Genomic DNA, 25,673 nt, shown 5'->3' with positions numbered 1-25,673 from the left:
CAATTACTTCAAAGTTTGACAAAGTTATTGATGTTTGAAAACTTTTTAACCATAATACTGAACCCTAAATTTTGACGCCTATAGCAAAGTAATGTGAATTGCTATGCCTGGCTTCTGCAACAAAATGTCACATGTAAAATAACAAAATTCAAAGGCGTTTACATAATCTTTAATCAACAAGTTTATAAATCTATGCAATGGTTCTTACCTTAAAAGTCGGATTCAATGATCATTCTAAACTTCAATCCATAATGACAAGCAGTAATTAATGCTAACCTGAAAGTAAAATGCTTAGGTCAATCAAAATTGTTCAAACAGAGGCTCTTTAGAGCCCGTGTTGCTCAACATCATCTTCAACAATAACCACTTCTTGATTAAAATCATCACGAAAGGGAAATAACTCTATAAAGTGTTACTTGACACATTCAGTCACGTTGACATATTTTAGATCTTGTCCTGCTGGTCATTTTTTCTAGATAATAGGCAAAAACTGAAAAAACATGGTAAAAATCATCTTTAAACATCAATAACTCCATGAACAGGTCGACTGAAGATTTAATCTTGAAATTTTATTGTCTGGATTTATAAATTAAATTATTTTTATTCCCTCAAGTATTATGTTGTCTGGTCACTACTGTCAGTTCCAACTTGTTTTGCTGCCATGCTGCCCTATCTGAAGTTATAGGGAGTCATGCTGTGTTCCTTTGAATTGACAGGTGTGTCACTGCCTTTGAAGTTTGCTTCTCATGAATGGCTAATAAACTTTTTAGGCAACAAACAGGCAAAATTTTAACAGATGAGATGACTCTCAAAAAAAAACCAATAAAACAATTAATCTACAAATTGCACCGATTGTAAGCTTACATGATTTTACTTCTTTCAGTTTTTCTTACATCACAGAGTACAAGAATGTCTTAACACAGAGTAGGTAACCTATCAAAAAGTTCTATACTCTGGTAGCCATCATCATTGGTCAATTGCTCTTTTTGACTATATATCATTAACTTTTTTTCATTTTATACCTATATTTCAATCAGTAATGAAGACGTTTTTTTTATATAATCATTATTTCCAAATGTTAAGAGACTATTTGCTGTTATTATTAATTCAAAAATTAATGTGATGTTTTAATTCAAATCCTAAATTGCAGTACAAGTATACTTTCTTATTAAAATATATTTCATTAGAGTATGAATTTGATACAATTGAAAAAGAAACTTTGGACTAATTTGTAATAAATTTTCAAGCTGTTTCTCTAGGGAAAACTGATTTTATTACCTTAAAAATATTAACAGTTTAAGTACAATTGTAATGACCAAATACCTACATCATCATCTAGGCATCTACAATTAAATCATCTCCATGTCTAAGACTGTACTTTCGTCTTCTTCTCTCACGGTTCCCGTCTATCTGTAATACATATTCAAATTATTTTAATATCTATCAGACAACTATTCATCAATGAAAAAAAAATATACTTACTTATATGCACAGTCAGCTATAAAAGGCCCCGAAATGACAATGTAAAACAATTCAAACGAGAATACTAAGTATACTTTCTTATTAAAATATATTTCATTCGAGTATAAATTTGAAAAAGAAATTTTGGACTAATTTGTAATACATTTTCAAGCTGAAAAATCGACTAAATATGTAGATATCCAAATTGACAATCGAAAACTTTACTTTCGTTCAGGTGAGACTATTAGAGAAAGGGTTTCCAAATTGTCAATGTTAAGAGAATATTTGCTGTTATAATTAATTCAGAAATTAATGTGATGCATGTTTTAATTCAAATCCTAAATTGGAGTACAAATAAAAAAGAAGATGTGGTATGATTGCCAATGAGACAACTCTCCACAAGAGACCAAATGACACAGAAATTAACAACTATAGGTCACTGTACGGCCTTCAACAATAAGCAAAGCCCATACTGCACAGTCAGCTATAAAAGGCCCCGAAATGACAATGTAAAACAATTCAAACGAGAATACTAAGTATACTTTCTTATTAAAATATATTTCATTCGAGTATAAATTTGAAAATGAAATTTTGGACTAATTTGTAATACATTTTCAAGCTGTTTCTCTAGGGAAAACTGATTTTATTACCTTTCAACTATTAACAGTTTAAGTACAATTGTAATGACAAAATACCTACATCATCATCTAGGCATCTATAATCAAATCATCTCCATGTCTAGGACTGTACTTTTCGTCTTCTTCTCTCTTGGCTCCCGTCTATCTGTAATACATATTCAAATTATTTTAATATCTATCAGACAACTATTAATAAATAAAAAAAAAATATACTTACTTTCCGATGCATATGTTACCTGTCCTGACGTAAATATCCTGGGGCTGGTATCTGAAACAAAAACAAAATAAGTTCAAAAATATTGAACCAAATATAAAACTTAAAAAATTGGCTACTTTAATTTTTCTTTTCTTTCAAAATATCTATAAAGAAAAACTGGCATTAATGGCAGCCATCATCATTGCTCAATTGCTCTTTTTGACTATATCATTAACTTATTTTCATTTTAAATCTATATTTCAATCAGTAATGAGGACGGTTTAATGATATAATCATTATTTGCGAAATTAATGTGCGTGTCAAATTATCAGAAGTTGGTGGCTAACCAAAACAATCTGATGTTTACATTTTGAACAGAAATGATCCAAATTCAACTGAATTTCAAACAACCTAAATCAAGTCATATTTTCCAAATTACTTTAAAAAAATCGACTAAATATGTAGATATCGAAATTGACAATCGGAAACTTTACTTTCGTTCAGGTGAGACTATTAGAGAAAGGGTTTCCAAATTGTCAATGCTAAGAGAATATTTGCTGTTGTAATTAATTCAGAAATTAATGTGATGCATGTTTTAATTCAAATCCTAAATTGGAGTACAAATAAAAAAGAAGATGTGGTATGATTGCCAATGAGACAACTCTCCACAAGAGACCAAATGACACAGAAATTAACAACTATAGGTCACCGTACAGCCTTCAACAATGAGCAAAGCCCATACTGCACAGTCGGCTATAAAAGGCCCAGAAATGACTATGTAAAACAATTCAAACGAGAATACTAAGTATACTTTCTTATTAAAATATATTTCATTCGAGTATAAATTTGAAAAAGAAATTTTGGACTAATTTGTAATACATTTTCAAGCTGTTTCTCTAGGGAAAACTGATTTTATTACCTTTCAACTATTAACAGTTTAAGTACAATTGTAATGACAAAATACCTACATCATCATCTAGGCATCTATAATCAAATCATCTCCATGTCTAGGACTGTACTTTTCGTCTTCTTCTCTCTTGGCTCCCGTCTATCTGTAATACATATTCAAATTATTTTAATATCTATCAGACAACTATACTATTAATAAATAAAAAAAAGATATCCTTACTTTCCGATGCATATGTTACCTGTCCTGACGTAAATATCCTGGGGCTGGTATCTGAAACAAAAACAAAATAAGTTCAAAAATATTGAACCAAATATAAAACTTAAAAAATTGGCTACTTTAATTTTTCTTTTCTTTCAAAATATCTATAAAGAAAAACTGGCATTAATGGCAGCCATCATCATTGCTCAATTGCTCTTTTTGACTATATCATTAACTTATTTTCATTTTAAATCTATATTTCAATCAGTAATGAGGACGGTTTAATGATATAATCATTATTTGCGAAATTAATGTGCGTGTCAAATTATCAGAAGTTGGTGGCTAACCAAAACAATCTGATGTATACATTTTGAATAGAAATGATTCAAATTCAACTGAATTTCAAACAACCTAAATCAAGTCATATTTTCCAAATTACTTTAAAAAAATCGACTAAATATGTAGATATCCAAATTGACAATCGGAAACTTTACTTTCGTTCAGGTGAGACTATTAGAGAAAGGGTTTCCAAATTGTCAATGTTAAGAGAATATTTGATGTTATAATTAATTCAGAAATTAATGTGATGCATGTTTTAATTCAAATCCTAAATTGGAGTACAAATAAAAAAGAAGATGTGGTATGATTGCCAATGAGACAACTCTCCACAAGAGACCAAATGACACAGAAATTAACAACTATAGGTCACCGTACGGCCTTCAACAATGAGCAGAGCCCATACTGCACAGTCAGCTATAAAAGGCCCAGAAATGACAATGTAAAACAATTCAAACGAGAATACTAAGTATACTTTCTTATTAAAATATATTTCATTCGAGTATAAATTTGAAAAAGAAATTTTGGACTAATTTGTAATACATTTTCAAGCTGTTTCTCTAGGGAAAACTGATTTTATTACCTTTCAACTATTAACAGTTTAAGTACAATTGTAATGACAAAATACCTACATCATCATCTAGGCATCTATAATCAAATCATCTCCATGTCTAGGACTGTACTTTTCGTCTTCTTCTCTCTTGGCTCCCGTCTATCTGTAATACATATTCAAATTATTTTAATATCTATCAGACAACTATTAATAAATAAAAAAAAAATATACTTACTTTCCGATGCATATGTTACCTGTCCTGACGTAAATGTCCTGGGGCTGGTATCTGAAACAAAAACAAAATAAGTTCAAAAATATTGAACCAAATATAAAACTTAAAAAATTGGCTACTTTAATTTTTCTTTTCTTTCAAAATATCTATAAAGAAAAACTGGCATTAATGGCAGCCATCATCATTGCTCAATTGCTCTTTTTGACTATATATCATTAACTTATTTTCATTTTAAATCTATATTTCAATCAATAATGAGGACGGTTTAATGATATAATCATTATTTCCGAAATTAATGTGCGTGTCAAATTATCAGAAGTTGGTGGCTAACCAAAACAATCTGATGTATACATTTTGAACAGAAATGATTCAAATTCAACTGAATTTCAAACAACCTAAATCAAGTCATATTTTCCAAATTACTTTAAAAAAATCGACTAAATATGTAGATATCCAAATTGACAATCGGAAGCTTTACTTTCGTTCAGGTGAGACTATTAGAGAAAGGGTTTCCAAATTGTCAATGCTAAGAGAATATTTGCTGTTATAATTAATTCAGAAATTAATGTGATGCATGTTTTAATTCAAATCCTAAATTGGAGTACAAATAAAAAAGAAGATGTGGTATGATTGCCAATGAGACAACTCTCCACAAGAGACCAAATGACACAGAAATTAACAACTATAGGTCACTGTACGGCCTTCAACAATGAGCAAAGCCCATACTGCACAGTCAGCTATAAAAGGCCCAGAAATGACAATGTAAAACAATTCAAACGAGAATACTAAGTATACTTTCTTATTAAAATATATTTCATTCGAGTATAAATTTGAAAAAGAAATTTTGGACTAATTTGTAATACATTTTCAAGCTGTTTCTCTAGGGAAAACTGATTTTATTACCTTTCAACTATTAACAGTTTAAGTACAATTGTAATGACAAAATACCTACATCATCATCTAGGCATCTATAATCAAATAATCTCCATGTCTAGGACTGTACTTTTCGTCGTCTTCTCTCTTGGCTCCCGTCTATCTGTAATACATATTCAAATTATTTTAATATCTATCAGACAACTATTAATAAATAAAAAAAAATATGCTTACTTTCCGATGCATATGTTACCTTTCCTGACGTAAATATCCTGGGGCTGGTATCTGAAACAAAAACAAAATAAGTTCAAAAATATTGAACCAAATATAAAACTTAAAAAATTGGCTACTTTAATTTTTCTTTTCTTTCAAAATATCTATAAAGAAAAACTGGCATTAATGGCAGCCATCATCATTGCTCAATTGCTCTTTTTGACTATATCATTAACTTATTTTCATTTTAAATCTATATTTCAATCAGTAATGAGGACGGTTTAATGATGTAATCATTATTTGCGAAATTAATGTGCGTGTCAAATTATCAGAAGTTGGTGGCTAACCAAAACAATCTGATGTATACATTTTGAATAGAAATGATTCAAATTCAACTGAATTTCAAACAACCTAAATCAAGTCATATTTTCCAAATTACTTTAAAAAAATCGACTAAATATGTAGATATCCAAATTGACAATCGGAAACTTTACTTTCGTTCAGGTGAGACTATTAGAGAAAGGGTTTCCAAATTGTCAATGTTAAGAGAATATTTGATGTTATAATTAATTCAGAAATTAATGTGATGCATGTTTTAATTCAAATCCTAAATTGGAGTACAAATAAAAAAGAAGATGTGGTATGATTGCCAATGAGACAACTCTCCACAAGAGACCAAATGACACAGAAATTAACAACTATAGGTCACCGTACGGCCTTCAACAATGAGCAGAGCCCATACTGCACAGTCAGCTATAAAAGGCCCAGAAATGACAATGTAAAACAAATCAAACGAGAATACTAAGTATACTTTCTTATTAAAATATATTTCATTCGAGTATAAATTTGAAAAAGAAATTTTGGACTAATTTGTAATACATTTTCAAGCTGTTTCTCTAGGGAAAACTGATTTTATTACCTTTCAACTATTAACAGTTTAAGTATAATTGTAATGACAAAATACCTACATCATCATCTAGGCATCTATAATCAAATCATCTCCATGTCTAGGACTGTACTTTTCGTCTTCTTCTCTCTTGGCTCCCGTCTATCTGTAATACATATTCAAATTATTTTAATATCTATCAGACAATTATTAATAAATAAAAAAAAAATATACTTACTTTCCGATGCATATGTTACCTGTCCTGACGTAAATGTCCTGGGGCTGGTATCTGAAACAAAAACAAAATAAGTTCAAAAATATTGAACCAAATATAAAACTTAAAAAATTGGCTACTTTAATTTTTCTTTTCTTTCAAAATATCTATAAAGAAAAACTGGCATTAATGGCAGCCATCATCATTGCTCAATTGCTCTTTTTGACTATATCATTAACTTATTTTCATTTTAAATCTATATTTCAATCAGTAATGAGGACGGTTTAATGATGTAATCATTATTTGCGAAATTAATGTGCGTGTCAAATTATCAGAAGTTGGTGGCTAACCAAAACAATCTGATGTATACATTTTGAATAGAAATGATTCAAATTCAACTGAATTTCAAACAACCTAAATCAAGTCATATTTTCCAAATTACTTTAAAAAAATCGACTAAATATGTAGATATCCAAATTGACAATCGGAAACTTTACTTTCGTTCAGGTGAGACTATTAGAGAAAGGGTTTCCAAATTGTCAATGTTAAGAGAATATTTGATGTTATAATTAATTCAGAAATTAATGTGATGCATGTTTTAATTCAAATCCTAAATTGAAGTACAAATAAAAAAGAAGATGTGGTATGATTGCCAATGAGACAACTCTCCACAAGAGACCAAATGACACAGAAATTAACAACTATAGGTCACCGTACGGCCTTCAACAATGAGCAGAGCCCATACTGCACAGTCAGCTATAAAAGGCCCAGAAATGACAATGTAAAACAATTCAAACGAGAATACTAAGTATACTTTCTTATTAAAATATATTTCATTCGAGTATAAATTTGAAAAAGAAATTTTGGACTAATTTGTAATACATTTTCAAGCTGTTTCTCTAGGGAAAACTGATTTTATTACCTTTCAACTATTAACAGTTCAAGTATAATTGTAATGACAAAATACCTACATCATCATCTAGGCATCTATAATCAAATCATCTCCATGTCTAGGACTGTACTTTTCGTCTTCTTCTCTCTTGGCTCCCGTCTATCTGTAATACATATTCAAATTATTTTAATATCTATCAGACAATTATTAATAAATAAAAAAAAAATATACTTACTTTCCGATGCATATGTTACCTGTCCTGACGTAAATGTCCTGGGGCTGGTATCTGAAACAAAAACAAAATAAGTTCAAAAATATTGAACCAAATATAAAACTTAAAAAATTGGCTACTTTAATTTTTCTTTTCTTTCAAAATATCTATAAAGAAAAACTGGCATTAATGGCAGCCATCATCATTGCTCAATTGCTCTTTTTGACTATATATCATTAACTTATTTTCATTTTAAATCTATATTTCAATCAATAATGAGGACGGTTTAATGATATAATCATTATTTCCGAAATTAATGTGTGTGTCAAATTATCAGAAGTTGGTGGCTAACCAAAACAATCTGATGTATACATTTTGAACAGAAATGATTCAAATTCAACTGAATTTCAAACAACCTAAATCAAGTCATATTTTCCAAATTACTTTAAAAAAATCGACTAAATATGTAGATATCCAAATTGACAATCGGAAGCTTTACTTTCGTTCAGGTGAGACTATTAGAGAAAGGGTTTCCAAATTGTCAATGCTAAGAGAATATTTGCTGTTATAATTAATTCAGAAATTAATGTGATGCATGTTTTAATTCAAATCCTAAATTGGAGTACAAATAAAAAAGAAGATGTGGTATGATTGCCAATGAGACAACTCTCCACAAGAGACCAAATGACACAGAAATTAACAACTATAGGTCACCGTACGGCCTTCAACAATGAGCAAAGCCCATACTGCACAGTCAGCTATAAAAGGCCCAGAAATGACAATGTAAAACAATTCAAACGAGAATACTAAGTATACTTTCTTATTAAAATATATTTCATTCGAGTATAAATTTGAAAAAGAAATTTTGGACTAATTTGTAATACATTTTCAAGCTGTTTCTCTAGAGAAAACTGATTTTATTACCTTTCAACTATTAACAGTTTAAGTACAATTGTAATGACAAAATACCTACATCATCATCTAGGCATCTATAATCAAATCATCTCCATGTCTAGGACTGTACTTTTCGTCTTCTTCTCTCTTGGCTCCCGTCTATCTGTAATACATATTCAAATTATTTTAATATCTATCAGACAACTATTAATAAATAAAAAAAAAATATACTTACTTTCCGATGCATATGTTACCTGTCCTGACGTAAATATCCTGGGGCTGGTATCTGAAACAAAAACAAAATAAGTTCAAAAATATTGAACCAAATATAAAACTTAAAAAATTGGCTACTTTAATTTTTCTTTTCTTTCAAAATATCTATAAAGAAAAACTGGCATTAATGGCAGCCATCATCATTGCTCAATTGCTCTTTTTGACTATATATCATTAACTTATTTTCATTTTAAATCTATATTTCAATCAATAATGAGGACGGTTTAATGATATAATCATTATTTCCGAAATTAATGTGTGTGTCAAATTATCAGAAGTTGGTGGCTAACCAAAACAATCTGATGTATACATTTTGAACAGAAATGATTCAAATTCAACTGAATTTCAAACAACCTAAATCAAGTCATATTTTCCAAATTACTTTAAAAAAATCGACTAAATATGTAGATATCCAAATTGACAATCGGAAGCTTTACTTTCGTTCAGGTGAGACTATTAGAGAAAGGGTTTCCAAATTGTCAATGCTAAGAGAATATTTGCTGTTATAATTAATTCAGAAATTAATGTGATGCATGTTTTAATTCAAATCCTAAATTGGAGTACAAATAAAAAAGAAGATGTGGTATGATTGCCAATGAGACAACTCTCCACAAGAGACCAAATGACACAGAAATTAACAACTATAGGTCACCGTACGGCCTTCAACAATGAGCAAAGCCCATACTGCACAGTCAGCTATAAAAGGCCCAGAAATGACAATGTAAAACAATTCAAACGAGAATACTAAGTATACTTTCTTATTAAAATATATTTCATTCGAGTATAAATTTGAAAAAGAAATTTTGGACTAATTTGTAATACATTTTCAAGCTGTTTCTCTAGGGAAAACTGATTTTATTACCTTTCAACTATTAACAGTTTAAGTACAATTGTAATGACAAAATACCTACATCATCATCTAGGCATCTATAATCAAATCATCTCCATGTCTAGGACTGTACTTTTCGTCTTCTTCTCTCTTGGCTCCCGTCTATCTGTAATACATATTCAAATTATTTTAATATCTATCAGACAACTATTAATAAATAAAAAAAAAATATACTTACTTTCCGATGCATATGTTACCTGTCCTGACGTAAATATCCTGGGGCTGGTATCTGAAATAAAAACAAAATAAGTTCAAAAATATTGAACCAAATATAAAACTTAAAAAATTGGCTACTTTAATTTTTCTTTTCTTTCAAAATATCTATAAAGAAAAACTGGCATTAATGGCAGCCATCATCATTGCTCAATTGCTCTTTTTGACTATATCATTAACTTATTTTCATTTTAAATCTATATTTCAATCAGTAATGAGGACGGTTTAATGATATAATCATTATTTGCGAAATTAATGTGCTTGTCAAATTATCAGAAGTTGGTGGCTAACCAAAACAATCTGATGTATACATTTTGAACAGAAATGATTCAAATTCAACTGAATTTCAAACAACCTAAATCAAGTCATATTTTCCAAATTACTTTAAAAAAATCGACTAAATATGTAGATATCCAAATTGACAATCGGAAACTTTACTTTCGTTCAGGTGAGACTATTAGAGAAAGGGTTTCCAAATTGTCAATGCTAAGAGAATATTTGCTGTTATAATTAATTCAGAAATTAATGTGATGCATGTTTTAATTCAAATCCTAAATTGGAGTACAAATAAAAAAGAAGATGTGGTATGATTGCCAATGAGACAACTCTCCACAAGAGACCAAATGACACAGAAATTAACAACTATAGGTCACCGTACGGCCTTCAACAATAAGCAAAGCCCATACTGCACAGTCAGCTATAAAAGGCCCCGAAATGACAATGTAAAACAATTCAAACGAGAATACTAAGTATACTTTCTTATTAAAATATATTTCATTCGAGTATAAATTTGAAAAAGAAATTTTGGACTAATTTGTAATACATTTTCAAGCTGTTTCTCTAGGGAAAACTGATTTTATTACCTTTCAACTATTAACAGTTTAAGTACAATTGTAATGACAAAATACCTACATCATCATCTAGGCATCTATAATCAAATCATCTCCATGTCTAGGACTGTACTTTTCGTCTTCTTCTCTCTTGGCTCCCGTCTATCTGTAATACATATTCAAATTATTTTAATATCTATCAGACAACTATTAATAAATAAAAAAAAAATATACTTACTTTCCGATGCATATGTTACCTTTCCTGACGTAAATATCCTGGGGCTGGTATCTGAAACAAAAACAAAATAAGTTCAAAAATATTGAACCAAATATAAAACTTAAAAAATTGGCTACTTTAATTTTTCTTTTCTTTCAAAATATCTATAAAGAAAAACTGGCATTAATGGCAGCCATCATCATTGCTCAATTGCTCTTTTTGACTATATCATTAACTTATTTTCATTTTAAATCTATATTTCAATCAGTAATGAGGACGGTTTAATGATGTAATCATTATTTGCGAAATTAATGTGCGTGTCAAATTATCAGAAGTTGGTGGCTAACCAAAACAATCTGATGTATACATTTTGAACAGAAATGATTCAAATTCAACTGAATTTCAAACAACCTAAATCAAGTCATATTTTCCAAATTACTTTAAAAAAATCGACTAAATATGTAGATATCCAAATTGACAATCGGAAACTTTACTTTCGTTCAGGTGAGACTATTAGAGAAAGGGTTTCCAAATTGTCAATGCTAAGAGAATATTTGCTGTTATAATTAATTCAGAAATTAATGTGATGCATGTTTTAATTCAAATCCTAAATTGGAGTACAAATAAAAAAGAAGATGTGGTATGATTGCCAATGAGACAACTCTCCACAAGAGACCAAATGACACAGAAATTAACAACTATAGGTCACCGTACGGCCTTCAACAATGAGCAAAGCCCATACTGCACAGTCAGCTATAAAAGGCCCCGAAATGACAATGTAAAACAATTCAAACGAGAATACTAAGTATACTTTCTTATTAAAATATATTTCATTCGAGTATAAATTTGAAAAAGAAATTTTGGACTAATTTGTAATACATTTTCAAGCTGTTTCTCTAGGGAAAACTGATTTTATTACCTTTCAACTATTAACAGTTTAAGTACAATTGTAATGACAAAATACCTACATCATCATCTAGGCATCTATAATCAAATCATCTCCATGTCTAGGACTGTACTTTTCGTCTTCTTCTCTCTTGGCTCCCGTCTATCTGTAATACATATTCAAATTATTTTAATATCTATCAGACAACTATTAATAAATAAAAAAAAAATATACTTACTTTCCGATGCATATGTTACCTGTCCTGACGTAAATATCCTGGGGCTGGTATCTGAAACAAAAACAAAATAAGTTCAAAAATATTGAACCAAATATAAAACTTAAAAAATTGGCTACTTTAATTTTTCTTTTCTTTCAAAATATCTATAAAGAAAAACTGGCATTAATGGCAGCCATCATCATTGCTCAATTGCTCTTTTTGACTATATCATTAACTTATTTTCAGTTTAAATCTATATTTCAATCAGTAATGAGGACGGTTTAATGATATAATCATTATTTGCGAAATTAATGTGCGTGTCAAATTATCAGAAGTTGGTGGCTAACCAAAACAATCTGATGTATACATTTTGAACAGAAATGATTCAAATTCAACTGAATTTCAAACAACCTAAATCAAGTCATATTTTCCAAATTACTTTAAAAAAATCGACTAAATATGTAGATATCCAAATTGACAATCGGAAACTTTACTTTCGTTCAGGTGAGACTATTAGAGAAAGGGTTTCCAAATTGTCAATGTTAAGAGAATATTTGATGTTATAATTAATTCAGAAATTAATGTGATGCATGTTTTAATTCAAATCCTAAATTGGAGTACAAATAAAAAAGAAGATGTGGTATGATTGCCAATGAGACAACTCTCCACAAGAGACCAAATGACACAGAAATTAACAACTATAGGTCACCGTACGGCCTTCAACAATGAGCAAAGCCCATACTGCACAGTCAGCTATAAAAGGCCCCGAAATGACAATGTAAAACAATTCAAACAAGAATACTAAGTATACTTTCTTATTAAAATATATTTCATTCGAGTATAAATTTGAAAAAGAAATTTTGGACTAATTTGTAATACATTTTCAAGCTGTTTCTCTAGGGAAAACTGATTTTATTACCTTTCAACTATTAACAGTTTAAGTACAATTGTAATGACAAAATACCTACATCATCATCTAGCCATCTATAATCAAATCATCTCCATGTCTAGGACTGTACTTTTCGTCTTCTTCTCTCTTGGCTCCCGTCTATCTGTAATACATATTCAAATTATTTTAATATCTATCAGACAACTATTAAGAAATAAAAAAAAAATATACTTACTTTCCGATGCATATGTTACCTGTCCTGACGTAAATGTCCTGGGGCTGGTATCTGAAACAAAAACAAAATAAGTTCAAAAATATTGAACCAAATATAAAACTTAAAAAATTGGCTACTTTAATTTTTCTTTTCTTTCAAAATATCTATAAAGAAAAACTGGCATTAATGGCAGCCATCATCATTGCTCAATTGCTCTTTTTGACTATATCATTAACTTATTTTCATTTTAAATCTATATTTCTATCAGTAATGAGGACGGTTTAATGATATAATCATTATTTCCGAAATTAATGTGCGTGTCAAATTATCAGAAGTTGGTGGCTAACCAAAACAATCTGATGTATACATTTTGAATAGAAATGATTCAAATTCAACTGAATTTCAAACAACCTAAATCAAGTCATATTTTCCAAATTACTTTAAAAAAAATCGACTAAATATGTAGATATCCAAATTGACAATCGGAAACTTTACTTTCGTTCAGGTGAGACTATTAGAGAAAGGGTTTCCAAATTGTCAATGTTAAGAGAATATTTGATGTTATAATTAATTCAGAAATTAATGTGATGCATGTTTTAATTCAAATCCTAAATTGGAGTACAAATAAAAAAGAAGATGTGGTATGATTGCCAATGAGACAACTCTCCACAAGAGACCAAATGACACAGAAATTAACAACTATAGGTCACCGTACGGCCTTCAACAATGAGCAAAGCCCATACTGCACAGTCAGCTATAAAAGGCCCCGAAATGACAATGTAAAACAATTCAAACAAGAATACTAAGTATACTTTCTTATTAAAATATATTTCATTCGAGTATAAATTTGAAAAAGAAATTTTGGACTAATTTGTAATACATTTTCAAGCTGTTTCTCTAGGGAAAACTGATTTTATTACCTTTCAACTATTAACAGTTTAAGTACAATTGTAATGATAAAATACCTACATCATCATCTAGCCATCTATAATCAAATCATCTCCATGTCTAGGACTGTACTTTTCGTCTTCTTCTCTCTTGGCTCCCGTCTATCTGTAATACATATTCAAATTATTTTAATATCTATCAGACAACTATTAATAAATAAAAAAAAAATATACTTACTTTCCGATGCATATGTTACCTGTCCTGACGTAAATATCCTGGGGCTGGTATCTGAAACAAAAACAAAATAAGTTCAAAAATATTGAACCAAATATAAAACTTAAAAAATTGGCTACTTTAATTTTTCTTTTCTTTCAAAATATCTATAAAGAAAAACTGGCATTAATGGCAGCCATCATCATTGCTCAATTGCTCTTTTTGACTATATCATTAACTTATTTTCATTTTAAATCTATATTTCTATCAGTAATGAGGACGGTTTAATGATATAATCATTATTTCCGAAATTAATGTGCGTGTCAAATTATCAGAAGTTGGTGGCTAACCAAAACAATCTGATGTATACATTTTGAATAGAAATGATTCAAATTCAACTGAATTTCAAACAACCTAAATCAAGTCATATTTTCCAAATTACTTTAAAAAAATCGACTAAATATGTAGATATCCAAATTGACAATCGGAAACTTTACTTTCGTTCAGGTGAGACTATTAGAGAAAGGGTTTCCAAATTGTCAATGCTAAGAGAATATTTGCTGTTATAATTAATTCAGAAATTAATGTGATGCATGTTTTAATTCAAATCCTAAATTGGAGTACAAATAAAAAAGAAGATGTGGTATGATTGCCAATGAGACAACTCTCCACAAGAGACCAAATGACACAGAAATTAACAACTATAGGTCACCGTACGGCCTTCAACAATGAGCAAAGCCCACACTGCACAGTCAGCTATAAAAGGCCCCGAAATGACAATGTAAAACAATTCAAACGAGAATACTAAGTATACTTTCTTATTAAAATATATTTCATTCGAGTATAAATTTGAAAAAGAAATTTTGGACTAATTTGTAATACATTTTCAAGCTGTTTCTCTAGAGAAAACTGATTTTATTACCTTTCAACTATTAACAGTTTAAGTGCAATTGTAGAGACAAAATACCTACATCATCATCTAGGCATCTACAATCAAATCATCTCCATGTCTAGGACTGTACTTTTCGTCTTCTTCTCTCTTGGCTCCCGTCTATCTGTAATACATATTCAAATTATTTTAATATCTATCAGACAACTATACTATTAATAAATAAAAAAAAAATATACTTACTTTCCGATGCATATGTTACCTGTCCTGACGTAAATATCCTGGGGCTGGTATCTGAAACAAAAACAAAATAAGTTCAAAAATATTGAACCAAATATAAAACATTAAAAAATTGGCTACTTTAATTTTTCTTTTCTTTCAAAATATCTATAAAGAAAAACTGGCATTAATGGCAGCCATCATCATTGCTCAATTGCTCTTTTTGACTATATATCATTAACTTATTTTCATTTTAAATCTATATTTCAATCAATAATGAGGACGGTTTAATGATATAATCATTATTTCCGAAATTAATGTGCGTGTCAAATTATCAGAAGTTGGTGGCTAACCAAAACAATCTGATGTATACATTTTGAACAGAAATGATTCAAATTCAACTGAATTTCAAACAACCTAAATCAAGTCATATTTTCCAAATTACTTTAAAAAAATCGACTAAATATGTAGATATCCAAATTGACAATCGGAAGCTTTACTTTCGTTCAGGTGAGACTATTAGAGAAAGGGTTTCCAAATTGTCAATGCTAAGAGAATATTTGCTGTTATAATTAATTCAGAAATTAATGTGATGCATGTTTTAATTCAAATCCTAAATTGGAGTACAAATAAAAAAGAAGATGTGGTATGATTGCCAATGAGACAACTCTCCACAAGAGACCAAATGGCACAGAAATTAACAACTATAGGTCACCGTATGGCTTTCAACAATGAGCAAAGCCCATACTGCACAGTCAGCTATAAAAGGCCCCGAAATGACAATGTAAAACAATTCAAACGAGAATATTAAGTATACTTTCTTATTAAAATATATTTCATTCGAGTATAAATTTGAAAAAGAAATTTTGGACTAATTTGTAATACATTTTCAAGCTGTTTCTCTAGGGAAAACTGATTTTATTACCTTTCAACTATTAACAGTTTAAGTACAATTGTAATGACAAAATACCTACATCATCATCTAGGCATCTATAATCAAATCATCTCCATTTCTAGGACTGTACTTTTCGTCTTCTTCTCTCTTGGCTCCCGTCTATCTGTAATACATATTCAAATTATTTAAATATCTATCAGACAACTATTAATAAATAAAAAAAAAATATACTTACTTTCCGATGCATATGTTACCTGTCCTGACGTAAATATCCTGGGGCTGGTATCTGAAACAAAAACAAAATAAGTTCAAAAATATTGAACCAAATATAAAACTTAAAAAATTGGCTACTTTAATTTTTCTTTTCTTTCAAAATATCTATAAAGAAAAACTGGAATTAATGGCAGCCATCATCATTGCTCAAATGCTCTTTTTGACTATATATCATTAACTTATTTTCATTTAAAATCTATATTTCAATCAGTAATGAAGACGGTTTAATGATATAATCATTATTTCCGAAATTAATGTGTGTGTCAAATTATCAGAAGTTGGTGGCTAACCAAAACAATCTGATGTATACATTTTGAACAGAAATGATTCAAATTCAACTGAATTTCAAACAACCTAAATCAAGTCATATTTTCCAAATTACTTTAAAAAAATGGACTAAATATGTAGATATCCAAATTGACAATCGGAAACTTTACTTTCGTTCAGGTGAGACTATTAGAGAAAGGGTTTCCAAATTGTCAATGTTAAGAGAATATTTGCTGTTATAATTAATTCAGAAATTAATGTGATGCATGTTTTAATTCAAATCCTAAATTGGAGTACAAATAAAAAAGAAGATGTGGTATGATTGCCAATGAGACAACTCTCCACAAGAGACCAAATGACACAGAAATTAACAACTATAGGTCACCGTACGGCCTTCAACAATGAGCAAAGCCCATACTGCACAGTCAGCTATAAAAAGCCCCGAAATGACAATGTGAAACAATTCAAACGAGAATACTAAGTATACTTTCTTATTAAAATATATTTCATTCGAGTATAAATTTGAAAAAGAAATTTTGGACTAATTTGTAATACATTTTCAAGCTGTTTCTCCAGGGAAAACTGATTTTATTACCTTTCAACTATTAACAGTTTAAGTACAATTGTAATGACAAAATACCTACATCATCATCTAGGCATCTACAATCAAATAATCTCCATGTCTAGGACTGTACTTTTCGTCTTCTTCTCTCTTGGCTCCCGTCTATCTGTAATACATATTCAAATTATTTTAATATCTATCAGACAACTATTAAGAAATAAAAAAAAAATATACTTACTTTCCGATGCATATGTTACCTGTCCTGACGTAAATGTCCTGGGGCTGGTATCTGAAACAAAAACAAAATAAGTTCAAAAATATTGAACCAAATATAAAACTTAAAAAATTTGCTACTTTAATTTTTCTTTTCTTTCAAAATATCTATAAAGAAAAACTGGCATTAATGGCAGCCATCATCATTGCTCAAATGCTCTTTTTGACTATATATCATTAACTTATTTTCATTTTAAATCTATATTTCAATCAATAATGAGGACGGTTTAATGATATAATCATTATTTCCGAAATTAATGTGCGTGTCAAATTATCAGAAGTTGGTGGCTAACCAAAACATTCTGATGTATACATTTTGAACAGAAATGATTCAAATTCAACTGAATTTCAAACAACCTAAATCAAGTCATATTTTCCAAATTACTTTAAAAAAATCGACTAAATATGTAGATATCCAAATTGACAATCGGAAACTTTACTTTCGTGCAGGTGAGACTATTAGAGAAAGGGTTTCCAAATTGTCAATGCTAAGAGAATATTTGCTGTTATAATTAATTCAGAAATTAATGTGATGCATGTTTTAATTCAAATCCTAAATTGGAGTACAAATAAAAAAGAAGATGTGGTATGATTGCCAATGAGACAACTCTCCACAAGAGACCAAATGACACAGAAATTAACAACTATAGGTCACCGTACAGCCTTCAACAATGAGCAAAGCCCACACTGCACAGTCAGCTATAAAAGGCCCCGAAATGACAATGTAAAACAATTCAAACGAGAATACTAAGTATACTTTCTTATTAAAATATATTTCATTCGAGTATAAATTTGAAAAAGAAATTTTGGACTAATTTGTAATACATTTTCAAGCTGTTTCTCTAGAGAAAATTGATTTTATTACCTTTCAACTATTAACAGTTTAAGTGCAATTGTAGAGACAAAATACCTACATCATCATCTAGGCATCTACAATCAAATCATCTCCATGTCTAGGACTGTACTTTTCGTCTTCTTCTCTCTTGGCTCCCGTCTATCTGTAATACATATTCAAATTATTTTAATATCTATCAGACAACTATACTATTAATAAATAAAAAAAAAATATACTTACTTTCCGATGCATATGTTACCTGTCCTGACGTAAATATCCTGGGGCTGGTATCTGAAACAAAAACAAAATAAGTTCAAAAATATTGAACCAAATATAAAACATTAAAAAATTGGCTACTTTAATTTTTCTTTTCTTTCAAAATATCTATAAAGAAAAACTGGCATTAATGGCAGCCATCATCATTGCTCAATTGCTCTTTTTGACTATATATCATTAACTTATTTTCATTTTAAATCTATATTTCAATCAATAATGAGGACGGTTTAATGATAAAATCATTATTTCCGAAATTAATGTGCGTGTCAAATTATCAGAAGTTGGTGGCTAACCAAAACAATCTGATGTATACATTTTGAACAGAAATGATTCAAATTCAACTGAATTTCAAACAACCTAAATCAAGTCATATTTTCCAAATTACTTTAAAAAAATCGACTAAATATGTAGATATCCAAATTGACAATCGGAAGCTTTACTTTCGTTCAGGTGAGACTATTAGAGAAAGGGTTTCCAAATTGTCAATGCTAAGAGAATATTTGCTGTTATAATTAATTCAGAAATTAATGTGATGCATGTTTTAATTCAAATCCTAAATTGGAGTACAAATAAAAAAGAAGATGTGGTATGATTGCCAATGAGACAACTCTCCACAAGAGACCAAATGACACAAAAATTAACAACTATAGGTCACCGTATGGCTTTCAACAATGAGCAAAGCCCATACTGCACAGTCAGCTATAAAAGGCCCCGAAATGACAATGTAAAACAATTCAAACGAGAATATTAAGTATACTTTCTTATTAAAATATATTTCATTCGAGTATAAATTTGAAAAAGAAATTTTGGACTAATTTGTAATACATTTTCAAGCTGTTTCTCTAGGGAAAACTGATTTTATTACCTTTCAACTATTAACAGTTTAAGTACAATTGTAATGACAAAATACCTACATCATCATCTAGGCATCTATAATCAAATCATCTCCATTTCTAGGACTGTACTTTTCGTCTTCTTCTCTCTTGGCTCCCGTCTATCTGTAATACATATTCAAATTATTTAAATATCTATCAGACAACTATTAATAAATAAAAAAAAAATATACTTACTTTCCGATGCATATGTTACCTGTCCTGACGTAAATATCCTGGGGCTGGTATCTGAAACAAAAACAAAATAAGTTCAAAAATATTGAACCAAATATAAAACTTAAAAAATTGGCTACTTTAATTTTTCTTTTCTTTCAAAATATCTATAAAGAAAAACTGGCATTAATGGCAGCCATCATCATTGCTCAATTGCTCTTTTTGACTATATATCATTAACTTATTTTCATTTTAAATCTATATTTCAATCAGTAATGAGGACGGTTTAATGATATAATCATTATTTCCGAAATTAATGTGCGTGTGAAATTATCTGAAGTTGGTGGCTAACCAAAACAATCTGATGTATACATTTTGAATAGAAATGATTCAAATTCAACTGAATTTCAAACAACCTAAATCAAGTCATATTTTTCAAATTACTTTAAAAAAATCGACTAAATATGTAGATATCCAAATTGACAATCGGAAACTTTACTTTCGTTCAGGTGAGACTATTAGAGAAAGGGTTTCCAAATTGTCAATGCTAAGAGAATATTTGCTGTTATAATTAATTCAGAAATTAATGTGATGCATGTTTTAATTCAAATACTAAATTGGAGTACAAATAAAAAAGAAGATGTGGTATGATTGCCAATGAGACAACTCTTCACAAGAGACCAAATGACACAGAAATTAACAACTATAGGTCACCGTACGGCCTTCAACAATGAGCAAAGCCCATACTGCACAGTCAGCTATAAAAGGCCCCGAAATGACAATGTAAAACAATTCAAACGAGAATACTAAGTATACTTTCTTATTAAAATATATTTCATTCGAGTATAAATTTGAAAAAGAAATTTTGGACTAATTTGTAATACATTTTCAAGCTGTTTCTCTAGGGAAAACTGATTTTATTACCTTTCAACTATTAACAGTTTAAGTACAATTGTAATGACAAAATACCTACATCATCATCTAGGCATCTATAATCAAATCATCTCCATGTCTAGGACTGTACTTTTCGTCTTCTTCTCTCTTGGCTCCCGTCTATCTGTAATACATATTCAAATTATTTTAATATCTATCAGACAACTATTAATAAATAAAAAAAAAATATACTTACTTTCCGATGCATATGTTACCTGTCCCGATGTAAATATCCTGGGGCTGGTATCTGAAACAAAAACAAAATAAGGTTAAAAATATTGAACCAAATATAAAACTTAAAAAATTGGCTACTTTAGTTTTTCTTTTCTTTCAAAATATCTATAAAGAAAAACTGGCATTAATGGCAGCCATCATCATTGCTCAATTGCTCTTTTTGACTATATCATTAACTTATTTTCATTTTAAATCTATATTTCAATCAGTAATGAAGACGGTTTAATGATATAATCATTATTTCCGAAATTAATGTGCGCGTCAAATTATCAGAAGTTGGTGGCTAACCAAAACAATCTGATGTATACATTTTGAATAGAAATGATTCAAATTCAACTGAATTTCAAACAACCTAAATCAAGTCATATTTTCCAAATTACTTTAAAAAAATCAACTAAATATGTAGATAACCAAATTGACAATCGGAAACTTTACTTTCGTTCAGGTGAGACTATTAGAGAAAGGGTTTCCAAATTGTCAATGCTAAGAGAATATTTGCTGTTATAATTAATTCAGAAATTAATGTGATGCATGTTTTAATTCAAATCCTAAATTGGAGTACAAATAAAAAAGAAGATGTGGTATGATTGCCAATGAGACAACTCTCCACAAGAGACCAAATGACACAGAAATTAACAACTATAGGTCACCGTACGGCCTTCAACAATGAGCAAAGCCCATACTGCACAGTCAGCTATAAAAGGCCCCGAAATGACAATGTAAAAGTAAAAACAATTCAAACAAGAATACTAAGTATACTTTATTATTAAAATATATTTCATTCGAGTATAAATTTGAAAAAGAAATTTTGGACTAATTTGTAATACATTTTCAAGCTGTTTCTCTAGAGAAAACTGATTTTATTACCTTTCAACTATTAACAGTTTAAATGCAATTGTAATGACAAAATACCTACATCATCATCTAGGCATTTATAATCAAATCATCTCCATGTCTAGGACTGTACTTTTCGTCTTCTTCTCTCTTGGCTCCCGTCTATCTGTAATACATATTCAAATTATTTTAATATCTATCAGACAACTATTAATAAATAAAAAAAAAATATACTTACTTTCCGATGCATATGTTACCTGTCCTGACGTAAATATCCTGGGGCTGGTATCTGAAACAAAAACAAAATAAGTTCAAAAATATTGAACCAAATATAAAACTTAAAAAATTTGCTACTTTAATTTTTCTTTTCTTTCAAAATATCTATAAAGAAAAACTGGCATTAATGGCAGCCATCATCATTGCTCAATTGCTCTTTTTGACTATATATCATTAACTTATTTTCATTTTAAATCTATATTTCAATCAATAATGAGGACGGTTTAATGATATAATCATTATTTCCGAAATTAATGTGCGTGTCAAATTATCAGAAGTTGGTGGCTAACCAAAACAATCTGATGTATACATTTTGAACAGAAATGATTCAAATTCAACTGAATTTCAAACAACCTAAATCAAGTCATATTTTCCAAATTACTTTAAAAAAATCGACTAAATATGTAGATATCCAAATTGACAATCGGAAGCTTTACTTTCGTTCAGGTGAGACTATTAGAGAAAGGGTTTCCAAATTGTCAATGCTAAGAGAATATTTGCTGTTATAATTAATTCAGAAATTAATGTGATGCATGTTTTAATTCAAATCCTAAATTGGAGTACAAATAAAAAAGAAGATGTGGTATGATTGCCAATGAGACAACTCTCCACAAGAGACCAAATGACACAGAAATTAACAACTATAGGTCACCGTACAGCCTTCAACAATGAGCAAAGCCCATACTGCACAGTCAGCTATTAAAGGCCCAGAAATGACAATGTAAAACAATTCAAACGAGAATACTAAGTATACTTTCTTATTAAAATATATTTCATTCGAGTATAAATTTGAAAAAGAAATTTTGGACTAATTTGTAATACATTTTCAAGCTGTTTCTCTAGGGAAAACTGATTTTATTACCTTTCAACTATTAACAGTTTAAGTGCAATTGTAATGACAAAATACCTACATCATCATCTAGGCATCTATAATCAAATCATCTCCATGTCTAGGACTGTACTTTTCGTCTTCTTCTCTCTTGGCTCCCGTCTATCTGTAATACATATTCAAATTATTTTAATATCTATCAGACAACTATTAATAAATAAAAAAAAAATATACTTACTTTCCGATGCATATGTTACCTGTCCTGACGTAAATATCCTGGGGCTGGTATCTGAAACAAAAACAAAATAAGTTCAAAAATATTGAACCAAATATAAAACTTAAAAAATTTGCTACTTTAATTTTTCTTTTCTTTTAAAATATCTATAAAGAAAAACTGGCATTAATGGCAGCCATCATCATTGCTCAATTGCTCTTTTTGACTATATATCATTAACTTATTTTCATTTTAAATCTATATTTCAATCAATAATGAGGACGGTTTAATGATATAATCATTATTTCCGAAATTAATGTGCGTGTCAAATTATCAGAAGTTGGTGGCTAACCAAAACAATCTGATGTATACATTTTGAACAGAAATGATTCAAATTCAACTGAATTTCAAACAACCTAAATCAAGTCATATTTTCCAAATTACTTTAAAAAAATCGACTAAATATGTAGATATCCAAATTGACAATCGGAAGCTTTACTTTCGTTCAGGTGAGACTATTAGAGAAAGGGTTTCCAAATTGTCAATGCTAAGAGAATATTTGCTGTTATAATTAATTCAGAAATTAATGTGATGCATGTTTTAATTCAAATCCTAAATTGGAGTACAAATAAAAAAGAAGATGTGGTATGATTGCCAATGAGACAACTCTCCACAAGAGACCAAATGACACAGAAATTAACAACTATAGGTCACCGTACAGCCTTCAACAATGAGCAAAGCCCATACTGCACAGTCAGCTATTAAAGGCCCAGAAATGACAATGTAAAACAATTCAAACGAGAATACTAAGTATACTTTCTTATTAAAATATATTTCATTCGAGTATAAATTTGAAAAAGAAATTTTGGACTAATTTGTAATACATTTTTAAGCTGTTTCTCTAGGGAAAACTGATTTTATTACCTTTCAACTATTAACAGTTTAAGTACAATTGTAATGACAAAATACCTACATCATCATCTAGGCATCTATAATCAAATCATCTCCATGTCTAGGACTGTACTTTTCGTCTTCTTCTCTCTTGGCTCCCGTCTATCTGTAATACATATTCAAATTATTTTAATATCTATCAGACAACTATTAATAAATAAAAAAAAAAATATACTTACTTTCCGATGCATATGTTACCTGTCCTGACGTAAATATCCTGGGGCTGGTATCTGAAACAAAAACAAAATAGGTTCAAAAATATTGAACCAAATATAAAACTTAAAAAATTGGCTACTTTAATTTTTCTTTTCTTTCAAAATATCTATAAAGAAAAACTGGCATTAATGGCAGCCATCATCATTGCTCAATTGCTCTTTTTGACTATATATCATTAACTTATTTTCATTTTAAATCTATATTTCAATCAGTAATGAGGACGGTTTAATGATATAATCATTATTTCCGAAATTAATGTGCGTGTGAAATTATCTGAAGTTGGTGGCTTACCAAAACAATCTGATGTATACATTTTGAATAGAAATGATTCAAATTCAACTGAATTTCAAACAACCTAAATCAAGTCATATTTTCCAAATTACTTTAAAAAAATCGACTAAATATGTAGATATCCAAATTGACAATCGGAAACTTTACTTTCGTGGAGTACAAATAAAAAAGAAGATGTGGTATGAATGCCAATGAGACAACTCTCCACAAGAGACCAAATGACACAGAAATTAACAACTATAGGTCACTGTACGGCCTTCAACAATGAGCAAAGCCCATACTGCACAGTCAGCTATAAAAGGCCCCGAAATGACAATGTAAAACAATTCAAACGAGAATACTAAGTATACTTTCTTATTAAAATATATTTCATTAGAGTATAAATTTGAAAAAGAAATTTTGGACTAATTTGTAATAAATTTTCAAGCTGTTTCTCCAGGGAAAACTGATTTTATTACCTTTCAACTATTAACAGTTTAAGTACAATTGTAATGACAAAATACCTACATCATCATCTAGGCATCTACAATTAGGCTGGTATCTGAAACAAAAACAAAATAATGATGAACTGGCCATTCATTGTTTTGCAATTTTCCAATCTGTATACTATGCATAATTGTATTCCCCATGGAAATTGTAAATTTGAACAGTACATATAATACATATATGTATTATATGTCTCTGGTAATACAAATCCTTGAAATAATCAGGTTGGGAACAAACCCTCTATATGGTGTGTATACCTGTATAGAGGAATAATCCTTCTATAGATCTTTAGAGGGGTATTTTTGTTTAGACTGGTTTAAAAGCAAAATAGGGCAGAATGGTATTTTCTACTTATTATGGCAGTAACCTGCAACATTTGATGCACCAATTGGATGTACTTAATTTGATATGCACATGCCCAGTTTACTGCTAAACTGA

General features: G+C 29.4%; 1 long non-coding RNA gene across 32 annotated transcripts in view; it reads right to left on the bottom strand.

Moving 5' to 3' along the window:
- LOC127733270 (uncharacterized) overlaps positions 1 to 25,281 on the bottom strand; it is a 266,208-nt gene extending 240,927 nt beyond the window's left edge. For 18 of the 32 annotated variants that reach the window (XR_007997027.1, XR_007997024.1, XR_007996991.1 and 15 more), the window contains exons 1-2: positions 1,328 to 1,411; positions 209 to 276 (exon numbers count right to left, since the gene is read on the bottom strand). This is a non-coding gene — a long non-coding RNA (uncharacterized LOC127733270). Of the gene's footprint in view, positions 1 to 208; positions 277 to 1,327; positions 1,412 to 25,256 lie in introns of those variants that run through there. The other 14 variants (XR_007996992.1, XR_007997006.1, XR_007997010.1 and 11 more) reach the window with 4 other exon arrangements.
- Positions 25,282 to 25,673: the final 392 nt, after the last annotated feature.

The sequence above is a fragment of the Mytilus californianus genome, unplaced genomic scaffold (genome assembly GCF_021869535.1).
Source record: "Mytilus californianus isolate M0D057914Y unplaced genomic scaffold, xbMytCali1.0.p SCAF_3, whole genome shotgun sequence".
NCBI lineage: Eukaryota > Metazoa > Mollusca > Bivalvia > Mytilida > Mytilidae > Mytilus > Mytilus californianus.
This window is presented reverse-complemented; position numbering and strand designations above follow the sequence as displayed.